We start from the raw sequence: 12,029 nt of genomic DNA on the forward strand, positions 1-12,029 counted from the left end.
ACCTGCCTGGTGGCACAGCCTTAGCAGCCTATCTGCATAGGCTTGCTGATTCACAGCACGGACACCTGCAGCTGTGAAGTAAATGAAGGGATATTGAGACATACTTATCCATTATTTAGACTATATTAGCATGTCTTACATACTGCATTCCATGGCTACCTACTCAGTAGTGGGGCATCTTGCATATGAAGGGCCTCCTGGATCCATTGGTTCAGTAGGTCCTGCTTCCACCTCTTCAGGTCTGCATGGTGGTGACGGACCTTCTCACCAGTCCAAGGGATGCCTGTGGCACTGGTGAGATCATGAGCAAACTGGTTCCAAGCCTCTGCCTTGTACTCCGTCCTTTGGAACTGGCCCTGCAGGAGTCGAGACTCATGACGATGGACTAGGAGCCAAACCATGTATTTTGACTCCTCGATGCCCCAGCGTTGTGCTCGAAAGCGAGTACCCTCTCCAGCACCAGACATTCTAACTGCAGATGGGAGCTACAATCAGTTATGGTGAGTGTTCCTGCCTATGGAGCTTAAATATACCGCATTTCCCACACTTTTTTGTGATTGGCCATTTTTGAAAATTCTCGGCTGACTGCAGACCTGCTTAGCAATGGTTAATCTACCATTTATAAGTATACGTTTGTTAACAGTGGATGCTTATCCTGAGCTGTCATGGTTTAGTGGTTCAGTACTTTGATTATGGTGCACAGTGTCCTGGGTTTGAAACTTGTCATTGCATTTTATTTTACTGCTGTCCAGACAGGCTAGGGGGTGTGACTGTGTTTAGGCAAGTTTGCTCAACGTTGCTCCACGTTGCTCCACATTGCCCGACATTGCTCCACGTTGCCCTACAGTGTGCTGGTTAGCGTGGTGCGCAGCTCCACTCAAACTTATTGCACTGGGTAAAGCGCTGCTTAGCTGTGGGCAACTATATTGCACTGGGTAAAGTGCTGCTTAGCTACGGGCATTTATATGTCAAGATCCTTCTTACATTTCTATCTATACATTTTGTACACTAATACATAGGCCATTTCAATGCTTTTTAGTGATATTTTAGTCATATATATCTCAGGAATTATTTCATATGCTAATTTAAAACATACAATAGAGAGGGGAGTGGTGGGACTCAAACCGTGAATGCTTCCTCTTTGTGCGTAGGCTCTACCACTACGCTATTGCTATTTGGATTGATTTGCATAAATATTTGTTATTATGCTCTTCAATGTCAACATTGCTAACTCTAGCTAAGCTATGGGCACACCCGCGGAAACACGCGCAAATACGGGCAGCTATATCGGGTATTTGAAAAAAATATATATTTTACATTTTATAACTCTACTGGGGGTTTACAATGTGAGGGAGTGTAGTGTTGGGTATGTTGACATTTGAGCGGACTCGCTCATGTGTGTTGACATTTCACAATTCAGACACTTGCAGGGGTGGGGACCTTAGGACTGCTCAGCAGTCAGACACGCCCCCTGCCTTCCTGCACAGTCCGTGTCAGACTTGGAGTGGAGTCAGCGTGCCCTCATGAATATGCATGGCACGCTGATGTCAGACCGTTCAACTGCAGTTTCCGAGTAAGACTTATTTAGTCTTACACGGAGGTTTCGTGAATCCGGGGGAGTGTGTTCTATTTAACAAAAGAATGCACATTCAACATTTTGGACTGTATCAGTTTATTATTAGCTGGTCTCACATTTTAAAGTATGCTTGCTGCAAGTAGTATTGAGTTCTGAATGCGCTGCCATCTTCCTGAATACATTCTCATTTCTTTATTTCTTTTAGACATTTTTGCATCATACACTTTAATGGCTTGATCATCGCCACACTTACTCGATAAAAATGGATGTTCTTAATTCAGTTTTCTAAAGTATCTGTACAGGGGGATGTTCTATGGTACTTTTGAATTAAATCCCCTACAACTGCTTAAGAATGTCTACTTGTACAATTTCTGTCGTATCCCTATATTAAATGCTGATATCATTATTTTCCTAAGTGTGGACCTAAATCTTAATAGTAGCTCAATTGCTTGTGGTCATAATAAATGTTTTCCACTGTGTGTGTGTGTGTGTGTGTGTGTGTGTGTGTATGTGTGTTTCTTCTAAACTCTGGCCTGAAGTGTATAAAATGAAATTTATGTTTTTGTCAGCAATTTTAAAGTTGTCTATTATTGTCATTTGATCACAATTTTTGGATTCCTTGAGAAGAACTCTGCAATATTTTAATGTGTGTTTTTGTAGAAATCAACAAAATCATAAGGTCAAAATGTAACAGGCTTTCTCTCTTATTCTAAAGGGTAGTCTGGAGGGGTTTACTATTATACTGTTGAGGTGAGAATGCACCCATATGAAAAATTCAAACTACAGATGTTTGAATGTTTCATATGGGTGCATTCTCAATGTTCGAATATTTATATTAGCGAATGTACTGTGCATTCACTAATATAAATTTGAAGAATTGTATAGAGATCGCGGTACAGTGTGGTTAGGGAAAGTCATCCCTTTCCTCACTGTAGTGCAATCTTATAGTTGGAATATATAGTTAGCAGATGGTGTGAGGGGCGCAGTCCCCCACAAGGGGATGCAGGGGGGTTCCCCCCCTGCAAAAACATGATGTCAGGTATAGGAGTTTACTGTATGTGAGCTCCTATACAGAAATCAGGTGCTGTGTTTGAAAACAATGTCGAATCTGCTGAATTTGATCAGCGGATTCGACATTGTGACTTTTTTTTTTTACTTTCGATCTTTCGCTTTGATATGTCGAATACAAATTATTTTTGCATTCAACATATTGATAGTAAACTGTCTAGAGATGTGTGTTGCATATGACATTTATTGGATGCGATCTATGACTAAAGAGAACTTCTGATATAAATGCATAAAAGTTTGCAAAACTATATGTGTCTAGTGCTTACATTTTGTCTTAGGAGTAACACTTTTCAACATATCCTTAAACTTTAGAAATTTGTCTGTCTCTCTTTTACAAGCTTTTTTAAGCTCAAAAGTATGGCAATTATTTAAGCAGAAATGGTGCAGTCTTTTAAAAGCTGCAAATATTTGTCATGTTTCTCAGTCAACCCCAAGGTATCATTTCTTTGAAGGTTACTAAATGTTTCAGTTATTGCTGTAATGGATGGTATGAGCCTAGCACCATGCTCTAGATATCCAAAACAAATAAAAATTCATATAGTTGCTGAATAATTAAGCAAATTTGTTTCCTTTATGGCTTCTTACTATTTATGTATATACCATTGCTGAAAATACTTAACCATCACATTAAAAATATTCTTGTTATTTTTACAGTCATTGGTATTCTGCCAGTAGAATGTTTCCTTTTTCCAAAAAGTTTTATTAACATTTTGCATCAGACAGCAACAACTACACAACAGCAGCAGCACTAAGTAACTATTTACAAATGTTATTATAATGTTTTGTTATTTCCATGCTGAATCTGAAATTCACAATCTACTAATCAGAACATTTTAATTTATTATTCAGCCCTACTAAATGTATCTTATAAAACACTTAACTTTGTCCAACATTTGTAATTTGGTAATGCATTATTTGAATTATTTTAATCAAACAAATCTTTATTTTCTGTTTTCTTTTTTATTCCTATACTATTTGAAATGTTTTTTAATTTTTACTATCTTCAGTGTCTGCTCTCTCATCTACAATATTACCTTGATTGAAGTTTATTGTATTATGTATATATTTCATTTCTACTGAACAGTGTTTCAAAAATTCATAGGTACAGAATCTACATCAAATCTAAATATCTTATAGCAGCTCAGTCCCAGCTTGCCCTTGACTATGATGGACATAGGCACTACCCCAGGTTTGAATTTGCAATTCCTCATCCATTAATCCAAACTGCATTTGAAGAGGGTTAGAGAATGGCTCTGTTTAATGTGACTAGAAAGCCTGTTCCAAAGAAGAGGTAAGCTCTGTCACACATACATGTCTTTCCAGCATGTTTTGTTTGAGTCATTAACTAGAATTAGATCCCTAGATCAGGTGACCCACCTGCCGTTTCCCTTGCAGATGTGTAGCAGCTCCATCAGGGCTGGATTTCTGAGTGCCTAATAGATCAGGCATAGGTCACCCCTTAATAGTCAGTAGGAGACAGTAAAGGGATAGGACTTTTAGTCTATCCGCATAGTTCATATTGTTTACTCCATGTATTTTCTTTGTGTGCAACCTCTGAGATTGCTCCAGCTGCTGTAAATGCCTAGTCAAGTACATGCCAAATGGCGCATTGGACTTGATTATTGGCCTAATGAAGGCTGAGTACAGAGGGACTATAATTTCCTTGTATCTGGGTGCCATAACATTATTTATAGGTCATGCCAAATAAAAGGACTTCCTCACCACTGTGGACACATGGTGGTCAACATTCAGTCTACCATCTATCAGTGTACCTAGATCCCTCACCTTTGAGTCTTCTCTTAGGGATATGCCATTAATGTTGTAATTTGCAGAGGTCTTTGGCTTCCCAAAGTGTATGATAACATTTTTTGCATTAAGTTTTATGCCACGGCTCTGGCACCAAACTTTTATATGGTTTAGACCCTCCTGAAGGATATAAACATCACTGGGGAATTCAATAATTGCTCCCAGCTTGCAGTTGTCAGTAAACTTTCTCATCCAGAGGCCTTCCACATTAGCTTTGACTTCAGAGAAGTATATTTGGAACAGCAGTGGTCGCAGCACTGAACCCTGTGGCACACCACTAGTAAATGGCGTCTTGCTGGATCTGAATTCACCACTTTAACTGCATGTGCCCTCTCTGTGAGCCAACTGGCAGACAGTATGCACTGTTTTACCCACATACATGGCCTAGTGATTTTCTTCAAAAAAGCTCACCAGATTTAGTAGGCATGACTAGCCCTTTAGAAAGTTGATTTGGATCGGGTCTAGCGTTTGGAGGTTTCCTATGTCATTATTTAGCAGGTGCGTGATTATTCTTTCCATAACCTTACACATAAGACTAGTCTAACTTATGGGCCTGTAATTACCCAGGTCAGTTGATGATCCCCCTTTGTGCAGAGGGATGACTGCTGCTGTCTTCAACTCTATTGGGATAAACTCAATACAGAGATTGTGGTTAAACAGAGATCCTAATAGGCCTGATAGGTCCCAATTCAAGCATTTAAGAGGCAACCTGGTATACCATCAGGCCCCATTGAAGCCATGTTTTTTATTTTTTGCTTTAGAGAGCACAGAGTGGTGGAGGGTATTTCTTAGGGGAGAAGTCGGTGTGATGGGGGGTAAATTTGAGCTGAATTTATCAGCCAGCAGATTTGCTATTTCTTCTGGCTGAGTATAGGTGATGCTGTCCACAACTAATTCTGCACATTATTAGGTGTTGCTATTAACATTGCAAACATAATTGAAAAATGCATCATGGTTATCTTTAGCTTTAGACGCTAAGTTTGCCTAAAAGACTGCTTTCAGAGACTTGACTAGTTCCCTGATTTACTTGTTTAAACTAATGAGGGACTTTATGTTCTGTTATGTACATTCTGTCTTACTTCTCAAGAGGATTTTCTTTCTTTTGTTGTACAATCTATTAATACCAGGGGTCCACCAGGCTAGCTTGTTTTTGCAGTTTGAGCTGTGCTTATTATGGTCTGGTTCTGCTATTTTCATGCAGTTGTGTATATGGTTATGCAGGGCTTTTGTGTATGACTCTGCATAGACTTCTATGTTTGCTAGGTTTGGGGGAGCTTAGAAGCTAGCTATACCATCACTTAAAAGGAGGTAGTTTGCCTTTGAAAAGTTCTTAAAGTTTAGGAGTTAGTGGGGGGTCTAGTTTTACCTTTATTTCAAGGGAAACTGCTTTGTGATCTGATCTTATCAGGGGAAATGTCACACTTGGGGGGCTGTAACAGTCACCTATACTGTTGAGCACCAGATCTAGGATATTTGAACCCCTACTGGGGGTGCAGACCAACTGCTCCAGAGCATCTGAGTTTACAAAGTCAAGGAATCTTTGGGCCTGCATCATGTTTGTGACCGTGTATGCCTCCAAATTAATGGAGGGGTAGTTAAAATCACCCATGAGAATGGTATTAGGTTGGATACTGAGTGATTCTAGTAACTTCAGGTATGATATATGGGTGTCCTTTTTCTTGGTGAGGGACCTGTAGCTAGCAAGAATATAGTATTGGATTTTTCCCCTGGTTAGTTAGACATGGAATAGCTCAACCATGTCATATTGTTTGACCAGCCTTGAGATGTGCTTATCCTTTCTGTAAATAGATACATCTCTGACTTTTTTCTTTCTTATGTTCAATGGGTGTTCAGAATGTATGAAAGGCATTATAGCCATGCATAGCTGGAGTGCTTTCTGTGGCTTTAATCCATGTTTCAGTAACTGCACAGAGGTCGTCATTCTTTAGAGTGGACATTGCTTCTAGGGAGAGCAGTTTCTTATTGAGACATCTAGCATTGAGCAGTAACACCTTTAGTTTGTAACACCTTTAGTTTGTCCTGAGTAGCTTTTGCTATGTTGGAAGATCTGTCTGTTTAGTAATGCCTTAAAAAGACATTATAGGGGTGGATAATGTTTTGGCCAATATCCAAAAGCCTAGTGATGACATCCCTGGCAAAGCAGTGAGGCCTGTCAACCATGTCCTCCAAGGCTGACAAGTACTGGACCCCTTTGGAATGACACCAGTAGCTAAGCTAATTATTAAAGTCAATCATTGTCTGTTGGTATTGTGACATCATCCCTGGAGATTGTAGAATGCTGCTCAGTGCTAGGCTCATATCAGCTTGTGACACATATTGTGAGAGCTCAATCTTGTCTCTCTTCCTATAGCCCAAGAAGGTGCGTCTCAGGTCATTCACACCCACATGGACTATGACATAGTCATACTGACACTTGGGGATAAGTGACCTGAGTACTTGAATGATCTGGCAAATCCTGGTTACTGACAGGCAAATAACTATAACCTTCTCCTTATCCAGGCTGGTAAGAGAGACATCAGTCTGTCTCACAATGGAGTCACCTATGACCAGAATATTGGGTTGTGGAGTGTTTTGCCTTATGGACTTGGTAGCTGAGACGCAATGAGATGTGTTGTAATGGGAATTGTCTTATTTGTGACAACCTGTTATGACAACTACTTCGAACTTCTGCGAAAGTTCACTTTAACGAAAGTGAATTTTTGCATAAGTGCACTTCACTGAAAACACCGCAGCACAGTGGAGGACATAAAAAACTAGCTATGTCCTCCACTATGGTGCGATAGTCACGGACCTTAGGGTTAGGGCACGGGTTAGGGTGAGGGGATAGTTAGTAAAGCAAACCCTAAGGTTCGTGACTACCGCACCATAGTGGAGGACATTGCTATGTCCTTCATTGAGCTGCAGTCGTCACGGACCTTAGGGTTAGGGCACGGGTCATGGTAAGGGGAGAGCCTGTAGGGTGAAAAGTCATCCCAGCAGGGAAATGATTTCTAGCGTAAAGCAAGATATCTGTAGCATGGCCAAACTGCAGCTCCCTGTAAAAAGGCAAATAAGTCAAACCGGTAGTAGTGTGCCAGAGCTGGTAGTTTCTAGGAGACTGGATCATAAAGATTTTATTTTTCATCATCTTGTCTGTTTGCACCAGCATCTCTTCATTATTTGAACAACCTGAGAACAGTTATATATCTAACTTTCCTTCTTTCTGGTCAAATGCAACAAAGTAAAGTGCATTCTGCCTAAATGTGTTTATCCTTGCCTGTAGGTTTATGCTACATACTTGGTTAGATAATACGTTTTCATAATGCAAGTTTGCCCTTTCTTCTATTTCAGAGGAGAACTGCTTTTGAGTTTTAACAGATCATAAAGGAAATAAGATTTACTAGCATATACTATACCAGCTGTATATTCATGCATACTGATTAAGAACGTCAGCAATGTGAAAAGAAAGATTTTTGTCAAATTATTTGTTACTATGCTTCACTGAAATGACATAGGATCATGATCTGAAGGTCTGAAGATATACAAAGTATGGTTCTCACTTTTATTTTTTTGTTTGGTTTGTGCAAAAATCATTAGAATTTCACTTGCTTGATAATATCTTCCAACCTGTTAATATAAGAGCGCTTAATAAAGCCAAAAATACTAGAGGAACAAAGGTGCAAGATCAGAGACAGATTGTAAATACTGCTCTTATAAACTTAGATGTGGATAAAATGCATTTTCAGAATGAAATGAAGCCTGAAACTCAAATGTATATCATTATTTATTGACTTTACTCCTGAATGTTTTGCCAGAAAACCACAGATTTTATTGGAAACAAATACATCAAAAATATGATGCAAAAATCTGGACAGTCTGCAAAATTCTTGACTATTGAGAGGTGCGTTTCCATGCACTGCTTGCATGTTTTCTAAATTGTAGTGTCATTCAGTTTCATTCTACTGCCATCTTGTGGTCACTTGAAGAAGCTAAAGCATTATTTTGTCAACTTTTAAAATTTTTTTTCAGTGTTTAATAAAAGCAAAATGATAACTCTTATACCAGTAAGCCAAAAAAAAGGCTTTCAATAGTTAACTAAAAGTAAACTAAACAAAATGAAACATTTGTTGAGTATTTAGTAGAGAAAGCACGAAATTCCTCAAGTTCAATAATCGCATATAACAAAAATCCAGATCCAAGTCAGAATAAGGCTACAAAAATTTTAAATAAATATTTCCCTGATGCTTTCCAGTCAGTGTTTTTTTTTTTTGAACTTAGGACTTAGATGATGGCTTGCATTTCATGCATACAAGCTATCATGATTAAATTAGGCCATGAGAAATTAATCGCAGATTAATTTTTTAAGTGTGTTATACTGATTTTAATGAAAGGAATGATGTAAACTGCTGAGCAATTCTATTCCACCAAATTTGGTCTTTCTTTCATAGCTTCTAACTCACTGTCTTTCATCATAAATCATTAAAACATGTTAATATTTTAAAAAGACAAGGTTGTTTTATTTGGGGAGATATAGAAAGCATAATCCGTTCTCACTTCACAATAAATGGTTGCCAAATTGTATGTTCCTGCATCACAAATAATTTTGGGAGATGGCCAGTGTACTTTTATTTGTTGAGCAAGCAAGGAATATTAAATTAAAATAATATAATGTCTCAACCCAGACTTTGAGATTGGTTAATGACAACTTATGAAGTTCATCTCCTTCCATATCTTTCATGTTTGATCGTCCAATCTCTTCACACTAATGTCTCAAAATAGAGTCCCATTAAACAGACAGCATTTCAGTGATATTTGAAAGACAGCATTAATTTTTTGTATTTATTTTATATATGCATAAACAGGTGGGTGGACTACTCTGTAGGACCCTTTCTACCATGAGCTAAGTCAGAGGTGATAAGTTTAATCACATTCCTCACAGCTCAACACAGTATTACAATTTTATATTAATTTGTCTTATTGCAAGGATGTTATTTTATAATGATTTACATAACAGGCTAGCATGACTACAAAACAGCCTAAAATTAACTGTGTATGAAATATATATACTGTGTGTGTATATATATATATATATATATATATATATATATATATATGTACACACACACACACACACACACACATATATATATATATATATATATATATATATATATATATATATATATATCCATATATGGTTCTAGGTCATAAGCTCGACAGCCACTCTCACCGACAACAAAAACATCGACACCACATTATCGACAAACCAGAAACACGACAACTCACATGCCCGACAAACAAGTAACCCACGGGCCACAAACACCAAACCCCACACACTGCACACACCCCAATAACAACAATCAACTAACAAAACACATCCCCTTATCCAAAAACCACACACAGAACACAAGCACACCAAAATCCTCACAAACCCACACTAAACTTCATACACACAACTACGCCCAACCCTAACCCAAACCCTTACCCTAAGGTCCGTCACTATCGCACACTCAGCTAACCTGCCTAACCCTAACTCACTTAACCCACCCCTAACCCAAAATACCACTACCAGACACTTACATAACCCGCGCCCTAACCCTAACTCACTTAACCCGCCCCTAACCCAAAAATACCACTACCACACACTTACATAACCCACGCCCTAACCCTAACTCACTTAACCCGCCCCTAACCCAAAAAATACCACTACCGCACACTTACCCAACCCGCGCCCTAACCCTAACTCACTTAACCCACCCCTATCCCCACAGACTGTCACTATCCACACTTACCTTAGTCGCACCCTAACGTCCGTCACCACCGCTTACTCACACAGCCTTCTTTTCAACTCACGATCCCTGGCGTCGGAGTTTTCATCCGTAGCATCGGTCTTCCGAGTGTCGATCATCTGGCGCCCGCTCGTGCGTTGTCGGTAATCCCAGCTGTCGATCTTCTAACCTACACCCATATATATATATATATATATATATATATATATATATATATATATATATATATATATACACACATGTGGATTCCCTGGGGAAACCTTCTTGATTCAGGATTCTGGTATTTCGATATTTTTAAGGTAATCCATATTAGCACAACATGGTGGTTTCCATCATCTGAAAGAGTAGAGATTGACACAAAATATCTAAATAATGATATGTGTATTTATTTATTTAGGTTTTTAGATTTGTTTACTATGAAAATCCGACTGGATATAAAGAATAGTCCATTAATTTCCATAATATTAATGTATATCACATACAAATATAGGTTTTTATGGGTTTCATTCAATTTGCCAAATATGTGAGTGCTCAAATTCTGAGAGTGCTCTTGGGAATAGTCGACCATGCGTGCCAATTCAAGAGATGCCAGAAGAAATGTGATCATTTGGGTAAGGTAAATATGGGCTTTGGTTGTTAATGCTAAAACTTTTGGACAAGCTAATAGTTTCAGCATTATGGTAAGAGTGTGTGTATGATTGTTTGTAGGTTAGGTTTAGACTGAGGGCTAGGTAAGTGGATAGATGTAGGGCCAGATTTCAAAAGAGTTGCTCTCAATGTAATTATCTCTGATTCCAAAAGACCTGCTCTCAGTGTAAGTGACATACTTCGGTGTAAGCTCTATCTATAAAAAGGCTTACACCAGGGGACAAACACCTGCTCTCACCTTGCTCTGAGTGCAAGTGGTCACTTACACTAACAGCAGGTCTTTTAGAATTGGGCCCATAGTATTTGCAGCTTAAAGTTAGAAAAATGCCTGGGTAAGGGGATAAATGTAGTGTTATATCAAAAACACTCTAGTCACTCTAGTACAGCTGAAAAAACAACATTTATGTCATCATAAAGCAAACAGAGCTAGCATCTTCCCAAAGTTTTTAGTTTTCGTGGTCAATGGAACTTATGGAGAAATGTCTTAGAAGACTAGACTTAGGGTTGTTTGTGCGCACTGCATATGGTATGTATCCTAGTGTCATTCATACTGATAATGTTATGGAATGTTTTTTTCTTTTTTCTAAATTGAGGTGTAGGGTTAAGGTTTGGGTTAACATACATTAGTAAGGTTGGCAGGGAATCAAATCCCCCCTGCTCACCTTTTTTAATGCATGCTAATCCTCACCCTAAGTCTACACCTTATCTTGAAATAACATTTCTGTAATATGACCACTATTCAGAGTCAGACAAATGATGCCTGGAGTTAGTGGTACTGTTTTCTGACCAGTCAGAGAATGAAAGAATTAAACTGTTTTGCTTCAATTTTTGATTAGTTATTCCTTCTTTTGGTAGGATGAGTTTTGGTTACTAACGTTCAATTACTTTGTATACAAACGTTATATATGTATAAATAAGTATATATATATATATATATATATATATATATATATATCAATATTAAAATAAATATATAGCTATATAATACTTATATTTAATTTAAAGATAATAAGTATATTTTATGTATACACACACATCTTTCTCTCCCTCTCTCTCTCTCTCTATATATATATATATATATATATATAAAATGTGTGTGTGTGTGTGTGTGTGTGTGTGTGTATATATATATATATATATAT

The 12,029-nt window shown here is 38.1% G+C and overlaps 1 protein-coding gene across 1 annotated transcript in view; it reads right to left on the bottom strand.

The window, feature by feature from the left end:
- The window catches only part of IQCJ (IQ motif containing J), a 195,640-nt gene that overhangs the window by 22,814 nt on the left and 160,797 nt on the right, over positions 1–12,029 (bottom strand). The window lies entirely within an intron of this gene.

The sequence above is a fragment of the Protopterus annectens genome, chromosome 4.part1 (assembly GCF_019279795.1).
Source record: "Protopterus annectens isolate FY-2018-M chromosome 4.part1, PAN1.0, whole genome shotgun sequence".
NCBI classification, from domain to species: Eukaryota; Metazoa; Chordata; order Ceratodontiformes; family Protopteridae; genus Protopterus; species Protopterus annectens.